The sequence below is a fragment of the Cavia porcellus genome, unplaced genomic scaffold (genome assembly GCF_034190915.1).
Source record: "Cavia porcellus strain 051 isolate PalLab524CR breed Dunkin Hartley unplaced genomic scaffold, mCavPor4.1 scaffold_1, whole genome shotgun sequence".
In the NCBI taxonomy this organism is placed as follows: Eukaryota; Metazoa; Chordata; class Mammalia; order Rodentia; family Caviidae; genus Cavia; species Cavia porcellus.
The window spans coordinates 84,702,859-84,718,807 of record NW_026947484.1 but is presented as its reverse complement, the minus strand read 5'-3'; the positions used below and the strand labels follow the sequence as shown (position 1 = coordinate 84,718,807).

At 36.5% G+C, this 15,949-nt stretch overlaps 1 protein-coding gene across 27 annotated transcripts in view; it reads left to right on the top strand.

Annotated features, from left to right (window-relative positions):
* Nucleotides 1–15,949, top strand: part of Ptprd (protein tyrosine phosphatase receptor type D) — a 2,079,748-nt gene that overhangs the window by 1,254,745 nt on the left and 809,054 nt on the right. For all 27 annotated transcript variants that reach the window (XM_063251000.1, XM_063251078.1, XM_063251071.1 and 24 more), the window contains one exon: nt 7,184–7,243. The gene's annotated coding sequence lies outside the window, so the exon portion shown is untranslated. The remainder of the gene's footprint in view (nt 1–7,183; nt 7,244–15,949) is intronic.

The following is a 15,949-nucleotide window of genomic DNA, read 5'->3' as shown; positions in this document are numbered from 1 at the left end:
GGATTTTATACTCAGGTCATATGCCTTTAAATAGGCAAAACACAGGAATGGAACATTCTGTTGACAGGTAAATGAATTGATCTGGTTTCATTCAAAGGAAAATAATCAAGCTCTTTTCAATAATGTAAAATGAAAACTGATTGCATGTTGGGGAGGAGGGGGCCTTATCAGTGTCTCTTCTCAGGAAAATGATTGCCACTTTCTGGCTGGAGGAGCATATGCTGTGCTTATCTTGTGACTCAGCTGCAGTCCCCTGCATTTATTAACCGTCATGCTCTGTGGTACTCTTCTTGCCTCCTCCCATGCAAATTAGCTTCCTAAAAGCCACATCTAGCCTTCATTCACTTATCAGTTGTGGAAAATATGATTATTTCATTATTGGTTTTGAGCAGCCATTCATATTAGGTAGTGTGGCTCTGGTTTCAGGCAGACATTTAATATAACCTCTCTTTCTTCAGTCTCTCATCAGCTTAATCAAATCCCTCATGAGAGAGTATTTTGCAATAACAAGTAAGAATCAAGGAAAATTGTGGATTGTTGCTTTCACAGAAAATGGAGTGTTCATTCAAGATTCATGGTGGGAGCAAACCAGATTGACTTCAAACACAGCAAAACAATAGTACGAACCTAGGAAAAATCTCTTACATACTAGCATGCCTGACAGCTGAATCTCTTACGAGCTGGGTCTCCAAGCAGTGTCCTTCTTTGCAGGTTTGAGTTGTATTGTAGCAAGCTAGCTAGTACAAGAGTTTCAGTTCCTAAGTTTATTTTTTATATGAGAATCAGACTCCTACTTTCTCCCAAATACTGTATAATTTTCCTTTTAGCTTTTTTTCATATGCACTGTATAAAATTGAATATTAGCTCTGGTTTATGAACTGACACTGCCCTAGATTCTTGATGTTAAGCAACCATTGTGAAAGTATAGGTATCATGCCTCACTTTTAGATTCAGATGATTCAAAATAGCCTGTGGGTCCCAGTCTCACACTGTCCCTGCACACCTTTGATCTATTTTGTTAATTTTTCAGGAGTACTAGAATTGGGTTAACTGTTTAAGTAGAAGTCAGCTTATACTGAATCAACTAAAATTAGTCTAATAAAAATCCATGTTTCTCCTTAATGGACAAATCAAATTTTCTGTTATCTGCAAAAAATCAAAGAGATTCAAATGCCCAATTTCCTAGGACTCCAGATACTGAACACTATTATATGTTTAATTATTTCTTATTTACATGGAGAAATTTTTTCACACAATTATATACATTTTATGTAATTAACTGGTCCAAGAAACTAAAGTACAAATTTGACTCTTCTGAAGGTTCAGAGTCTAAAATATTAGAATGTTCCAATAAATGCAGATTTAAAATATTGCTTTCTATTTTACATGTGGTCATTATTACACATCACTGACACAATATTAAATATATGTTCCCTAATGCAAACTTAAAGAACTATTTTAAAAAAGTGTTAGTTACCTATTGCTATAGAAAACATTATCCCCAACATAGCAGCTTGAATTGACAAGTATTTATTAACTAATAGTTTCTGTGGATCACAAATACAGATATTGTATTTAGGTATCCCAGACTCAAAATCTGTCTTAGACCTAAAATGCCACCAGGACAGGAATCAATACAAAGAGGAGTATCAAATGGAACAGGATCCATTTCCAAGTGCTTTAACATGGCTTTTTCAGGGCAGAAACATTGTACTTTCAAGGTTATTCATATGATCGCTGACAATCCTGTCATATGCTTTGATATAAACTGGAAAATGTATCCTTTGCCAAATGGGATTTTCTATAACACTGCGTGTCGCATTACAGCTGACTTTCCTCAGATCAGAGCCTCACAATGAAAGAAATGATGTGAGCAAGGAAAAACCCACAGTCTTTTTATAATCTAGTTTTACAAGCAGCATACCTTCACTTTTGCAACATTATTCTTATGAGAAGCAAGCACTAGGTGCAGCCACATTCAAGAGGAAAGAGTGACACAAATACGTAGCTGCCAAGAGGTAGGAATCTCTTCCATCCGGTATTGATGTTGTCTACCACCTTCTGCCTTCTCTTCCCTAGTTGTTCCTGTCGGTCCAAAATGCAAAACAGGCCTGTTTTCATCCATAGTCCCCAGAGCTTCTACTTATTCCCTTAAGTCAGGGTATGCTAGGTTGTAAATACAGAGCAACTGAAAGGTCTTAGTGACATAGAACACTGTATTTTCATTTCTTAGGAATACCGCATCTCCACCGTGGCTGGCTGAGGGTTGAGAAATGTTATTTTCTCTCAAAGGGTATCCAACACCACAGGGCCTGGGTGATAGAGTAGAGAGAGACAGTCTTTTTATCTGCTTTTTCTTCTTCCCATTTCCTATAAGCCTAGCATATGATAATAGGGTAAATATTTGTGGAATGGATAGTATAAGTCAATATCTGCTCTTCCAGCAAATGTATGAAAAAATGCCAATCACAACCACAGTGGGATGTCTTCTCACCTCTGTTTAGAATGGTTACCAGGAAAAAAAAGTCAAATTTGGAGATTGTGAGGAAAGAAAATTCTTATATATTGTTAGTCAGAATATAAATTAGTATAGCATTATGGAGAACAGTTTGGAGATTTCTTTAAAAAAAAAAAAACTAGACCTACTATATCCCACTTCTGGGTATAAACCAAAGTAAATCATATAAACTTGCCAAACAGACACCAGGACACTTGTATTTGCTGTTGTACTATTTGCAATAGCTAAGACATGGAATTGAGCTAGATGTTTATCAATAGATGAAATGATAAAGAAAATTCTGAAAAGTATTAAAATAATATTCAGCTGTAAAATGAATGAAATCCTGTCATTTGGAACTGGAGAACATTATGTTAAATGAGATGTGTCAGACTAAGGGAGACAAATGGCATAGGTTCTCTCATACATAGATGCTTAACGTAAGTTGACCTAAATGTAATACAATAGGTACTAGAAGTTGGGGAGGAGGGGAAAAAAACCTTAAAGGGAACTTGAATACTGGTTATCAAAACACACTTACACAGAAGTAATAATGCTGAGCAACAAGAATAGATAGGTAGCTAAACAGATGATAGATTGATTGACTGATAGTACATTTGCTACAACCACTTCGAAAATAGTCTTGCATTATCCTTTGAAGCCAAACATGAGCATACACAGATGAACCGCTATTCTGCTCCTTATTATATACAATATGTGTGCCAAGATACATCTGTAAGAATGTTTATTCAAATGTTAGCTGCAATTGCTCTAAACTGGAAATGATAAAATGTCCATTGGCAACAGAGAAGATAAAATGTATATTCAGATCATGTTTAACAAATTATAACATGAAGCCACAATACTATTAAGTAACAGACACTAAGTAACATTTATGATTACATTTACGTAAAATTCAAAGCTACTGTCCACTATAAGATTACAAATTGAAATAGTGTTGTTTGCCTTTTGAGGAAAGACAAGTAGGATCCAAAGGAAACATAAGGTTTGTAGTAGTAGAAATATTCCAGATCTTGGCCTGGGTAGTGCTTGCTTTTGTGTAATTCACTGTTTATATTCTTTTCTGAAATTATACTTTTAGAAAATAAAAGTTATTTCTTCATTTTGGAGAAAATATGACTCAGGCTTCCATGAAGTCCTGCACAGTCAGATATCCTGCCATAAACACTATACACTTCTGTCCTGCAGAAGTCTTCATCACTACTGAATATTTCCCTGACTTCAAACTTCATGATTTATATGCATTAGTATTAAATAAGTTAGTTGCAATATTGTGTAGGTAATTGTGCTCCAAATCACGTAATTTATTTCACAAAAGGAGATGAAAAGAAATAAAGAGTGGCATTAGAACAACCATGGGACAGGAAGGAATGAGATGGACTGGAAAGGACAAAAGGAGGGAAGGAGAGAGAGAATGAAATCAGCACATGGAACAGGGACTTGCCAGTTTCATAAAATATCTATATTTAGGTATTTCTTTTTGTCCTGGAAGTTTGCTTATATAATGTTATATATAATGCAAGTGTTTTTTTTTTTATTTTAAACACTTGAAAATATAAAAACATGAGAATGGCTAAAGGAAAATGTATATAAATAATTCTAAGTAAAAGAGAATGAAGTTGTCCTAATAAATTCACTTTAACATGCAGTTTTAGGCTACTTTTTTAAAGGGTCACAGTTGTCTGCACTAATGTAGAACCCATTTCAAAATTATACATTATTTTGATAATCAAGAGTTTTAATGCTTAAGAATAAAGTTAGCTGCAAAAATAAACCTCATGGAAAGTAAATTTTTATCATCAAAACTAGCCTAAAGGTGACATTCAACATTCAACCAAAAAAGTTATGAAACAAAGCTTAAGTATTTCCTAGCTCAGGTCAGAAGGGTACAGGGGAAAGGAAAAGGGATGGTCAGTGAATTCAGGGGCATGCGAGGAAGAATAATTTTTAATGTTCTAAGTAGAATGTTTGAGAATGATTAATTGGATATTTCAAAACAACTAGCAGAGAAGATTTTGTATGTACTCAACAGAGAAATGATATGGATTGGAAATCACGGACACGCTACAGCTGATCATAATGCATTGTATCCATGCATTGAAATGCCAGGATGTACCCATATGTAAAGAGCTTTCTCTTCTTTTCTTAGAAGCAAAGCAAGGAGATCTGACCGCTCTGCTATAATTTTTTACTTTTTCTTAGGGTTGAAAGTAGAGGAAGTGTGCCTCACTTCCTCAGAGTTACACTAAGCAAGACTAAATTTAACTAGCAAGTGGATGCTAGTGAGGAGACAGATGGATGAGATTTACACAGACACTTTTTAGAAGTGGCCTCAAACAGGTGGTTGCCAAAGGGGAGTCTGTGGATATCATTTTTGAGTGTAACAGCAAAATGGAGAGAGAAACAGTGTCGGTAATAAATATGTGGAGGCATGCTGGCTGGACTTGATAGTGCTTGTCAGATGTCTCTATTTTTGTCTAAACTTCAAAAGCTATTTCATTGTAATATGTGAAGAGCAGAAGGTCTTGGGTTCTGTGATTGGGTATTGTTTTGAAAAGGAAAGAAAATTACCTTTCATTTTCTCTCCATTGGCATCAAATCCCCAGTAAAGGTTGGGAGGACATTCCAATCATCAGAACTTCAGCAAGGATCTTTGGAGGCCCTTTCTTTTGGCTAAGACTGTGCAACACTCTCACTACCTTACAAATAAATCCAAATAGAAGCTTACATACACTGATTCGTGTAACTATTTCATTGTTGCCACTTTCTTTTAGCTCCTAAGCAAAATCAGATTTACTCTAAGGCATTTAACAAAAGGTATTTTTATGCCTGTGCTAAATGAAGCTTTGCATTTTCCCTAAGGGAATCACTGTATTTAGAACAATATTTCCTATGAAATTTTCATGGCACATTTTACTATATAAATTTTTGGTTATTAAAGAAAGAGAAGTGGTCATTATGTGCCATTTACGGTGTCAGGGTCTCAGATCAAATCTGGTGCAGGACAAAAATAGTCACCATGGGAATATAATAGATTACAGTCTAATAGATGAGATCAAACAAATCAACAATTATAGTATGCTTAGGCTAAAGCTCCAAATACTCAACACTTTAATGACTTAAGGAACTGAAATTTCATTCTCATTTTTCATGAGCCTCTAGTACCAATTGACCTTCCTCATCAATTTGAGACAGTGGTTCATATTGCCAACACCGTAACACTCCAGTGGGAACAGACAATTGTAGTGGGAGTGAGAGGGCGTCCTGAAAACTGGCATCAGGACCGTGCTGTCTCTGGGTTTTGGATCTCCTCTCCTCTACATCTGCAAGGAGCTAATCCAGAATGGGATCATGTTTGAAATGGTTTTGAAACTCTATTTCCCAGTGAAGCAGGCAGCCACTCACACACATCTAAATACAAAATGTAACCCAAGTGTTTCACAGAAGGAAGGGGGAAGAGTTCTGATAAAGACCTAGCTAATTGCTGTGGCCCAGAGTAATAGGAGCGGATGTGATAGGAAAGTGAGTAACTGCTGGAGCATGCAAGAGATTCGTCTCTTGAAACTCAAAGAGGGCAGGATGCTAAGGAAAGTTGTCGGTGACAGATGACAGCTTCCCTAGGAACAGAAGCAGAACTGAAATCAAACACATTATGAACTGAGAATCATTCAAAGCAGAAAGAAGTGATTCTGAAAATACAAGACCAAGAAGAAGCACTAGGATGGACTTTAGAACTTGTAAAATAGTCTTATCTTAGTACTCAACTGCTTTCAAACTCACCCAATTTGGTACTTAATAAATAATTTCAATTTGACATGAAAATTTCATCCTAGTACTTGTGATTTGTTTATATCCAGCCTGTAGCTAGAATTCATCAATATGTATTTCCTCATAATTTGCTGTCCTTTCCATCCAAAACTACCAGTGGTGATTTTCTGATACTTGTAGCCAGTCCTAGAACCAAATGACAAATGCCAAGGTGCCTCTGTAATTCTACTGATAAATTCAGGCAACATACCTTTTATATATTTCAGAAGTGGAATATTTTTTAATTAATATGATTGTTTTACATAAAATGAGTAGTTACAATATTGGGAATTCTTTCACACTGATTGATCTCAGCATGAGTAGGAGAGACAAAGGTTTTCTTTCTTTAGCTTGGTTGTAAAATCTAAGTGATCCCTTTAACAATATAGTAGGCATCCTTTCTACAAGGACCAAAGGATAAATATTTTGAAATACATTATTATAATTTTAGAAACCAACAAAATAAGACATTCAGCAGACTGATGAAATACATGTAATAAAAAACAATTTAGGCACTTTATGTGAAACATGATGGTATCAATTCCCCATTTTAAGAAATATCATTATTCACTGCTTTATAGCTTGTGGACAAAAGGAATTCCCAAGTTGGTTTCCAGCATTTCATCATTTCAATTAAACAGTGTATGTTATAAAGTTGATACCAGATTCTCACTAACCTCTTGCTTTTCAGCATCTCAATCCTCCATAAAAAATGGGATGACAAAAATGTAATATGTTGAAGATAAGGTAGCATTTCAAGTATTTTTTATCATTTTTTTACTTTATTTGTTAATATTAAGAAGAAAAGGTAAAACAAATTTTCACAACAAAATAATGAAAAGTTTAATTTCTGTCTAGGTGTTGAACTTCTTGGGGCCAGGCACTGTGTCTGCAGACACATTGAGTGGCTGACACAAGGTGAGTTCACAACACTTTTTTCTTTCGCTGAACTCTGATACCTAATAAAGTACGTAACACAGAGCTGCCACTAAGCAAGGACTCGTGCATGGTGGGATGATTGGTGGATGAATGGATCATTCAAATATTTTATTCTATTCATGTAATATTCCTCTGGTAAAATACACTAAGGTTTATTTCTTACTATTGCGACAGCTTTTGTTTTATAAATGAAATTGCAATATACTCAAAATAATAAAACTATGGAGTGATCTTTCAATGAGAGATTTATTTTCCCAGAGAATTTTAGGAATGAGTGTGAAAAGACCTAACAATCGGTTAAAATTTTGGATTGGAGAAGCATATGCCTAGAGATTTAAATGTTGACTGAGTTTAGCTGCTGCTGTTTTGAAATTATTAGCCCAGGGCAGTGGTCTCGCCTACATACTTTATGTTGGTTCTTCTGGAAGCCTCAGGGCATTCATTGTTAATGAGGAAATGAAGAGAGAAAACAGATTAGCAAATATATTAGCAAATTTTTAAAAGTCTGACCTGTTAAGCAATACCAGGTTATCATGTAATGCATTTGGTTCTCATTGTTCTGTGGCAAATATTTTAGTATGAACACAAATTTGATACCTTATATATCCTTTACCTAATATAAATACTTCACCTATGCTCACTGAAGTGTATTTTCTTTATCCATTGCAGTTTAATAGTGTGCTTCTAATCTTTAAACAAATAATTCTTTAAAATACATAACTTCCATGCTATTTGTCAGATATTTGATCTATTGATAGACCATTTAAGTAGTATTATCTGGTTAGCTTGTAGTGACTTTTAAAACACTAAAATGATTTTAATCAGTGTTTATAAATATAAAGTTTAAGGTCTTTAGCTTGTTAAAATACTCTTGTTTACTAAAATTTTGGATTCCCAGCCTAAAGAGATTATTACCTTCTGTGTCACATTTATCTCATATTTTAGTTGGCATGTCTTATAAATAAGAAAATACTTACTAGAAAGAAAATCCCAAAAGGCCCTCCAAAAATCAAGCTGCTATTGAAGTCAAATAAGATTGGAATTAAATAAGAGATGAAAATTGTAATAGGTTTATTTTAGACACTCAGCCTGTTTTCCTTTTGTCTGATCATTGTATCACTTTTAAATGTTAAGATTCAGCTCTCTTTCTCCATAAAGCTTTCTTTGATACTCTGAGTCAAAATTGCTATCTTCTTCTGAACTCCTATGTGTGTTTGTTCATGGCTGCCTTATGATACTGATCATTCTGCTTTATGCTTCAGTAGTTTGCATAGATTCAGTTCTCACTTTCAGAGTACATTATGTTCCAGAATTCATTTAAAAAGTAGTTGTTTGCATGTCCCAAGTACTTATCCCATACAGCTAGGAATTCAAATGGTGTTTCTATTTGCTTTTTAGTTTCATTTGTCAAATGAATGCTACTAAACATTGTAAATGTATTTTTATTTAGGACATTGCTTCTTCAGGATAAATCAGAACAATTATGAGGGGTAAATTGTACAGATTCTAGGCCAACACTTGCCTGAATTCTCTGCTACTTATCACCTTAAGTCTACTTAAGTTTACACCTGTATTTTGTCATCCACAAAATACAAATGACAGTAATACAGACTTTTATGTCTATTGTGAAGATTAAATTAGTTCATATATAAAAAAAGAGCTTTGGAACAATTATGCTACATAGCAGGAGGTGAAAAAATCAATCTGTAGACATTGTTTTCACTGAAACTTGGAACCTTATATACATATTTGAAAGTGGAAATAAGCAATACATTTTAGCAGCTCAACTTCTGGAGATCAGGTAGGTACCTGAATCATGGAGTTGCCTCTGTATTAAAATAGAATAACTACATTGATCAAATTCCTTTCCATCTACCAGTACTTTCAAGTGAAGAAAAAGCTAAAATACCATTATCACTTTTATCTTATCCCACAAATAAAATTAAATTACAAGAAGCAGTGTTACTTTTGATAGAACTGTTGAATCCTTGGTATTACAAAGCATAAGGTAAATGGTTTTACATATTATCTACATATCATTCCATTAGAAATTTTAAAAAATAACTATTGGACAAGGAGATAAAAATCTCTCACAGCTAATGAGTCAGAGCAAGAATCTCAACCCAAACCATCCTGATCTTTCAAGTTACCAAAGACAGAGCTCTGAATCAGGCCCAAGAGTTCTTTGTAAGTTAATATTTACACACCCCCAACATCTTTCTGTGATTTTCTATCACTTGACAAATCTACCCAGCCCTTTCCTATCCTGTCTTCCCCATATTGCCCCTAAAAATAGCATAAGATATGTCAAACAATACAATTGGGTGAAACCTCAGTATACTTCATTTAGGGCAATATATTTGATTCGTATCACTTGAATTGTCTTGTCTTCCATTTGTCTAAGAACACAAGCTCAATATACCTCCTGATGCTTCAGAATTCTTCTGAATTCTTCTTCAAATTGCTTCTTTTCCTTCAAAGTGCATGAATGCTGTATATCACTCTTAAATAGAGGAATCTAAGGGCACCATATTACAAAATATTTTACTTTTTACTCCTTCAAAAGAAAATACAGCTCTCTTGTTCGGTGTATCCTTTAGCTCATATATGTTATGTTTATTGCACACTGTATGTAAAACATATTATATGTATACTGCATTACACTTATGCAAATGTCTAAGACATAAACTTCATTTATTTCTATGTTAAAATGAGGGACTTGAGAACTAGAGAAATTAAATACTATCTTGCCTAGTCACAGTAACAGTAGTAACATCAAAATTCAAATCTAGATGGAACTTCAGAGACGTCCATCACTTCTTTTTTCAGATGAACCTTGACTGCTTTGAATTGAGAGCATCAAAGCAATCTAACTGGATGGCAAGACATCAGGCTTCCATTTGCCTGTCATTTCCTCTCTGCCTGTCTCTATAAACTTTTGAAAGAGAGGTATATGCCTTCTTAGTCATTTTTGTATTTCTCACAAAATTGAAAAGACTACTTTCACATCATGGGCATTTAATGAATGACTGATTGAGCACATTGGAAGATATTTAAAATATTATTAATGCTGTACACCACTGTATAGTAAAGAGTTCACAATATTTTGCTGTAGGGCCATTAGCCACATTTAGTCAATTTGGTGAAATGAGCTTTCCTCATCATGTAAGTGTCAGTGTCACTTTTCATAATTGAGTCAAATCAATGCCAGTCAGATACAGTTAAAATATCCAAACTTTGCAAGTAAGTGGGTGAGAAGAATAATATAGTGAGATCTCTAGCTGAGGCTTCTGCTTATTTTTGGCAAGTGCAATTTAATTTGTTATAAATAATAACATTTGATTACATGCTATTTTGTACATGTTTTAAATGCCTATCTATATAGGCATTTCAGTGCCTTTATTTTTTTTTACATAATTATGAGTAATCTGAAATGTTGGTCAATTCTTAGAACCTCATCAATTAAAACAGCCAGAAACATCAAGATTTCTTTAGATTTTAAGAATTGTTTATAAAGTTCTGAATGGCGCTATTTTGGAGACATAACCAGGTATGCTAACCAAGGCTTCCTACTATATGAGTCTGTTTTTGGTTATTTTTAGTAAAGAAGTAATTAACATTACACATAGCAGGGACACACTTGGATCTCTGACAGAGAGATTTTTGATTACAGTATTAATTTGACAACGTCAGGTAAAGGACAAGTTAATCTAATTAAAGAAGGTTAATTGCGTATGCAAACTATATGCCCAGAAGATGAAATCTCAGCGGGATGTTCTTGAAAGAATTCTGCTTGAGAGAGTTACATTACAAGGGTACTAGCAAATATTTTCACACATATGCATAGTATTTGAAGTAAATGATTAAATTTACTTACTACTGATTTTGTGGAGAAATGATAGTATGTATAATATAACTTATGTGTAGGCTATGACAACATACCTGAGGTAATCAACATAAAAAGCTGAATGGTTGTGGTGGCCCATGATTTCAGAGGTTTCAGTTGGTGGTAGCTTGGCCTTGTTTCTTTGTACCTGTAGCCACACAGTGCCTCATGGCAGGACAAAGTGGTAAAGGAAGTCTGTTTTCCCCAGACTGGTCATGAATAAAGGGGAGGGGTCTGGGTTGTAATGTCTCTTGAAGGACACGCACCAGTGATCTAACTTCTGCCTACCTGTCTGCCTCTTAAAGGTTTCCTTACCTCCTGAGAGTACCATGGACTGGGGGCCATGCCTTTAACAACAAAAGTCATCAGGGACAGTCAAGACCTAAAGGCTATCAGGAGCCAATAGCTTCCTAGTTCTAAAAAATCTAAAATTATGATTCTTCACCATGAGTAGACTTAAACTTTGATTCAACCTATCATTTAAATGATCAGAGACTATCACAACTAAAATAGATTTTAAAACCTCAAGCTATGATTTTTACATAACATATTTAGACCCAAAAAGAATAAATGACCTTCCTAAGATCAAAGCAATATTTGATAGTGTATCGGTGATTCAAAATCCTTTTACTCAGCATTTAAATCTGTGTTCTACTTCAGTAGGAAGAAACACAGGAAGGTCGCATTATCCAGTCTCCTACTCTACAATAAACTTCCCCCTGACACTCAGCCAGCCAGCCTCTGAGTAAAACACTGTGGCCTGGATCTGCCTTTTATTATTCAGCAGCTCTAATTGCAGTGAGCATTTGCCTTTTTCTTCCTTTAATCTTCTATTTACTATGCAAACTATTCATAGATCCTCCTTAAACTATTCTTCTTTTGTCATACATTTCAGACACTGTTGCCTCTTCCCTCTACACCCATAATATGTTTCATCTTTCAGGTTGAGGCTTAAAACTAAATGCCATGTAGCAATTAGTGACTTCATGGCTTCATAAGTATGGGAAAAGACTACTTTTCTCTAAGTTAAACTGTTTTAATTTTATTTTAAATTTTAATTTTAATTAAATTTTAAATTTAAATTTTAAATTTTAATTTTAACTTTTAAAATTAGCATTGCTTTTACTAAACTTTAAAATTATCAAAAAAGCAAAACACAAAGGAGGTTGTATATGGACTTTCAACAGTGAGGGAGCTCTTTGTTCTGAGTCTTTGTTCTGAGATCTACACATTTGAAGAGCTAATATATAACCATTGCCTCGTGGCTTGACAATTTTAAATAATATGGACTTTTTCTAATATCTCACTCATTTCTTAATGTGATAGCTTGGACCACGGAATAAAACCCAAGGAAGCAAGAAATTAAAATTTGGGGAGCAAAGGCTTTATTTTAGGCCAGGCCTGGCATCACAGTCTCCAGGAGCCAATTTGGAGACTTCATGCCTTACAGCTGGAAAGGTTGGGTTTTAAAGCCGAAAACCACAGGAATGTTGTAATCACTGACACAGGTAGCATCTGGGCTTTATAGAACTTCCTGTAATTTCCTTGAAGTTAAGCATTTCTTAAAGAACAGCACATTTTATTACAGATAGCCAGATGAGGGGTAGGGGAGGGGTTACAGGAAACTGATACCTAAGTCTTTCAGCTTTCTCAGGAAATTGAAACTTAACCTAGAAAGATAGGAAGGGAAGGGGGGGTGCTGAGCAGCACTTACAGAACAGAAATGAGGTGCAAGGGTTAAAACTAGGCTATAACATTCCCCTCTGATGTTGTGACTGAGGTCAAATCTTTGACCTAATTTTTAAGGATTTTGAGGTACAGACTCATAGGCGTGCTAGTGTAACATCATCAACTTTATGCCTTGCATTTGTTGTCTGGCATATGCAATTATTTTATTGAGTATATAAGGACCATCTGTGACCAAGAGCAGTACTCCTAACAATGGTCCAAGCAAGGGCAGAAGATAGGGCAGGATTTCATTTTAGACACTCCATAAAGGGTTTTAAATAGCACTCTCCTCCTTTTAACTAGGTCTTCCTGTAGTCTCTTGATTTTATCTTGGACAATGCCAGACTTATTTACATAAAAGCAGCATCGTTCCTGCAATGCCGCACAGATCCCTCCTTGTTCTGCCATTAGGATGTCTAGTCCCCTTCTGTTTTGGAGAACTACTTCAGCCAACGAGTCTATTTGGTCTTGAATGACCTGAATGATACTAGATAATGCCTGCACATCACTAACAATCTGGTTGGAAAGTTGAATAGAAACCTCTACTCCTGCTGCCCCCATACCTAAGGCTTATGATATTTCTAGGCCTACCAATAAAGGGATAAATTGAACTACCCTCTTTGAGCAGTCTGTAATGTAATCTAAACTAGGAATGGGGACAGGCTCATCCCAGGGTAGGATCTCTATATCAGGCAATAGGACAGCTGTTACACATATCCCTGTCCAGTTAGTTGGGAGGAAAGTATAGGCCATATTTTTGCTACAAATAAATACTTGCCCTTTGGCGGGATAAAGGGAGGTAGTCTGGTTAACTATGGAACTACAATTAGTAAATGCAACGAACCCCATGTCAATGTTGGAGGTATTGTTATGAAAACCTCCTTGGAGACAGAGAGAGTCCTTGAAGCCTACTGGTTGTACTCTAAAGGGGGGACCAGCACTACAATTTAAGTAATCTTGTTTCTCCAGTGTAGTCAGAGAAACATTGGTGGGGATTGCAAGGGGCATGGGGGAACCCTGTGCCATGCATAACCAGCAATTCTTCAGCCAAAGTTAGGTTGGAAGCATTTAAGGCTTTATAAGTAGCCTCTAGAATATCAGAAGTTTCAGCATCCAGATCAACTCCCCATGATTTAGGCAGTATCAAGGGGTGGTAATGTATCTGGGGAAACATTATTTTTATTAGCTATTTGACTCGTTCCTCAACCATGAGTTCTCTCATCTTAATCTTGAGGGACGCCCCATCAGACACATGTATAGGGGCCACCCTGCTCCAGCACACTGATTTACCAACCATGCCAAGACATGAGGCTTGGGCAAACTTTAAACTTCCTATTACTGTCAGATTGGTAGACCAATCACCTCCAACACTTCTAGCCTGTGTCCTCATAAGCTCTGCAGTGAAGTAAGTTTTGTTATCTATGCCTATACATTCTTGTACAGAGTCATAGCAGGAGGAATGCATTTCTGAATACTAACAACAATTCTGAGGGCATGCCCCTGACTGGCTGCCTTTGTTAGGTATCACGCAGAGCTTTAACATACACATCTACCTTTGAATCAAACCCCCTGTAACTGAGGGTATAGCAACAAGGAATGTTAACTTGTCCCCACAATCTGTCAGAAGACTGTATCATTTGTGTGGGAAGCATCTCGATCCTTGTTTTCTAATGTATGTATAATTTCCCCCCAGTTGGTGTCTTTACCTTTAGTAATATAGCCCCCTCCACAATCACAGGGGTTCCCATACAAAGATCTTAACAATTGTTCTTTGCTTACAGGGGGACCAAAGCCGCCGTGCAAAGTCGGCATCAATGTTATTAAAATCAAAGCAAGCAAGCTAAAACAGTTCATGACTGGCATAATCTAACTGTGCTTTAGTAAATTTTAACTTTAAGGGGTTACCAGTCTGCTGTACAGTCCATTGAGAACACTCCTCGCTGTCTGTTGCTTCCAGTGGTTTGACGTGGGTATGGTGAATCCACGCAGTCTTTCCTGTTCGGTGGGAATGCTGAGCACCACGGTGAACAGTCCTTCCCAGTGGGGTTTGAGGGAGTCACGGTGGTGACATCACACCAAGACTGGAGTCCCCGGCTCAATCGGCACCTTGAGAGGTGTCTCTGAAGGTAGATCCGGGTGTTTTTGTCTAAACAGCTGGTGGATTGAAGTCAACACGGGTTGGAGAGTCTGCCGGGACTTAATGAGATCTTGATTAGTTATTTCAGCTAGTTTATCTTCTGACAATGTTGGGACCAATGGCGGGGGCCTCTAAAACATAGAGTCAAAGGGGGAAATTCCAGAAACATATGGGGTACATCTGGCTCCTAACAGTGCAAAGGGAAGAAGGCTCACCCAATTATCGCCAGTTTCCAAAGACAATTTAGTTAAAGTATCCTTAATAGTCTGGTTCATGCACTCTACTTGCCCTGAGCTTTGTGGCCGATAGGCACAGTGGAGTTTTCCAATTAATCTTTAATGCCTGGGCTAACTTTTGGGTGACTTGGGTTATGAAAGCTGGGCCATTATTGGACCCCATTGATAGTGGGAGGCCAAATCAAGGTATGATCTCATGCAATAGCTTTTTAACTACCACTAAGGCTGACTTGGACTTAGTAGGGAAAGCCTCTACCCAGCCAGTGAAGGTATCTACTAATACCAAGAGATAGCAGTGTCCCTGTAAACCAGGCTTTACCATGTCCATGAAGTCTACTTCCCAATGTTCTCCTGGAACAATTCCTCGATGTTGGGTGGTCTCCAGCATAGAGCTCCTGGCTGAGTTGACTAACAAGCACTGTGGGCATCTGGAGCTCAAATATGTGGTCAGTTTGCAGAGTTTTGGAATAAAAAACCAAGTTCTGAACAATTCCACAAGTTTAGTTCTCCCTAAATGGGTAGTCTGGTAAGCCTGGTGTAACAGCTCCCACCCTAGTGCCTCCAGTAACAGTACTCAGTTATCAGGTAACTGGTACCAGTCCCCTGGGGTGGGGGACTTCACTCCAAGTTGAGATGTTAACTGTAGGTCTTTCTTTGTGTAGACTGGTTCTGACAAGGTCAGAGGGACTAACATCAAA